The sequence below is a fragment of the Plasmopara halstedii genome, assembly GCF_900000015.1.
Source record: "Plasmopara halstedii genome assembly, contig: Scaffold_816, whole genome shotgun sequence".
In the NCBI taxonomy this organism is placed as follows: Eukaryota; Oomycota; class Peronosporomycetes; order Peronosporales; family Peronosporaceae; genus Plasmopara; species Plasmopara halstedii.
In genome coordinates this window covers 510,138-512,585 of record NW_020187732.1, presented here as the reverse complement: position 1 = coordinate 512,585, position 2,448 = coordinate 510,138, and positions in this window count along the sequence as shown.

Below are 2,448 nucleotides of genomic sequence, written 5' to 3'. Positions count from 1 at the left end.
GAAGTCAATGACTACCTGTCTACCAGACTTAGTGTTCTACGATACGTTCGACATGCGATGGCTGAAAGCCAAGACATGCAGAAAAAATATACAGACTGAAGTAGCAGAAGAAATGCAGAGGACTTTGAGATCAAAGACCTGGTTGATTAAATGCTAAAAAATGCGGTCTCCGCTGTCTTTAAGACAAGGCTCCGTCGACGGTTTGTTGGACATTTCAAGGTAATGGCCAACAGAGGCCTTGCGTATACGCTGAACCTTCCGAGAAGGATTCAATGTTTTACGTGGGCTTGCCTAAGACGTACTGGGACTCGTGTAAATGAATGCAGAAGCGTTGGGGCCGGGGCGGCGCCCAAAGGCCCTCGGCCACCCAGAAGTTGAAACAGCAATTGTTTTTGGACACGGATTGCGACAACCTTCGCAAGGCGCTCCATCGTCGCACGAAGTGACGTATTTGTCTGCTAGACGGCTAAGAGCCGCTCCAACAGAGCGCGATAATCCTCAACGTGAGGCAGTCGGGGTACAAGGTGCTCTAGGCTATTAAGGTCTTTCGCATAGCGGTAGGTGTCTTCAGAAAGATGCTCAGCGGAATGACGATGACGACAACTTTGTTCTCTAACACTAGACGGAAATCACGAGTCGTCGGACGGCGATCGACCAAGTCGTCATCGCACGCCGCCGACTCTTGATGACAATGGTGGCATCCACTACCACGTGGGCCGCCTTGTCGGTTGACGTCGTTGACAGGGCCGAGCCCAATATTATGTGAAGTGGCGGGGATACCCAAACTCTGAGAGCTCGTGAGAGTTTGAGGTACCACTTTGGCAAGACAGCTCAGACGTCCTGGACGCTTATGATCAGAAGGATCATGATGCTCATCGTCGTTGTGCGCCTGCACTTTTTGGCAGTAGCCCGGGAAGCCAGAAGCCAGAAGCCATGAGCTGAGCCTGAGCTGCTGTGGTTTTAGACTCACTTGTGTGAACGGCAGCTCTCGAAAGCGTGGATTATTACATGTGTCGAAGGGCGAAAATACGCAGGAGTCGGCGTTGCACCTTGAGTTTGGCAAAGTTAAATCTAAGATGGTGCTGTACGCGCACGTCTACTTTCTTGTGATTTCGCTATAAGGTAGACCGCGAGAAAGTTTCCGGTGTATTGGTATTTATCGCTCAGAGAGCTCCTCATCATTTGCAGCGGCTTCGCCAGGGGCCACAGGAATAGTCCATATTCCGGTTATAGAAGCGCCACATTTTTGAGCTCGAAGTCGAGCGTAGTACTGATCCATTGAGATCTCTTGTGGGACCAAAACGCGAGCTCGAAGAGCGTTTCGCTGATCAAAGCAGCTAGATTTCCATGATGCTTTGATACACTACAGCACCTTGTTTTTTATGGGCATGAAGATCCCATTAAATGCTCAGCTCGCACTTCATAGATTTAGCGACTAATACCTAAAGGCAAAATGTTGGTTACGGATGGTAAGAGCGGGTTGGCAATCGTTCCTTTTTAAATGCTATATACAAAGCGAAAGATCTGATTTATTTGATGTCCTACATTGTATTTAAATTGTCAAATGCAATGTTATCTTTCGTAGTCTAGTCATACATTCTCCTAAGCGCTTTCTCTTTCTGTAACTATGAACAAGGCATCGAGATCATCTATCTACATGCAAATTATCTAAGTGCACGTGCAGTAGACAACAATCTAATCGAAGGGTTGACTGGACGCAATCTTTCCCAGATAGAAGTGCTGAATATCTAAATGGGAGTATGTTCTTTTTGTATATGTATAGGATCCTTTTATGTTTTTGTCCCTTTTTCCCGGATACATTTCTCTTGATTTCAGTATGAACGAGTCTCGATAAGGGAATCAGCGAAGAACAAAAACAGTATCTATCATGTACAAAGGCCTACCTTTGCTACTATGAACCTTTTTTGATTGAAAAAAGAAGAATCATTGTTTTTAGTTATCGCTCGAGGACATAAACACCGCATACTTTTGACACTTTGATGGATGGATCTAATAGTTTTAAGGCCAGTACGACACTAAATGCTACACGCTCGTTTAACAAAGACCCTCACTTTAAGAAGCTGATAGCATACATTTATTTTCTGAAAAGCACGATTCCGATCAGGTTTTTGAGCCGTCAGAAGCTCAATGTGTCCATCTTCCACGAATATCGTAAACATATTTTTTCGTGAATCATCGTGTATATTTATATGTTTCATAGATACTCAACGACTCTTTAATATGATGCACTAAAAAGGGTCAAGCGTATCAAAACGCGCACGTCTCAACCGTACATTTAAGATTGATGTTTTATTCAAATTTTCTTCACCTGAAAATTTCATTTTTGGAGATATCCCGAGAAACGTTTGTATTCACTTTTAAGTCCCTCCATGCGTGCCCCTAGCGTGTACATACTATTGACCACGACGGCACTTTTAGTGACTCGCG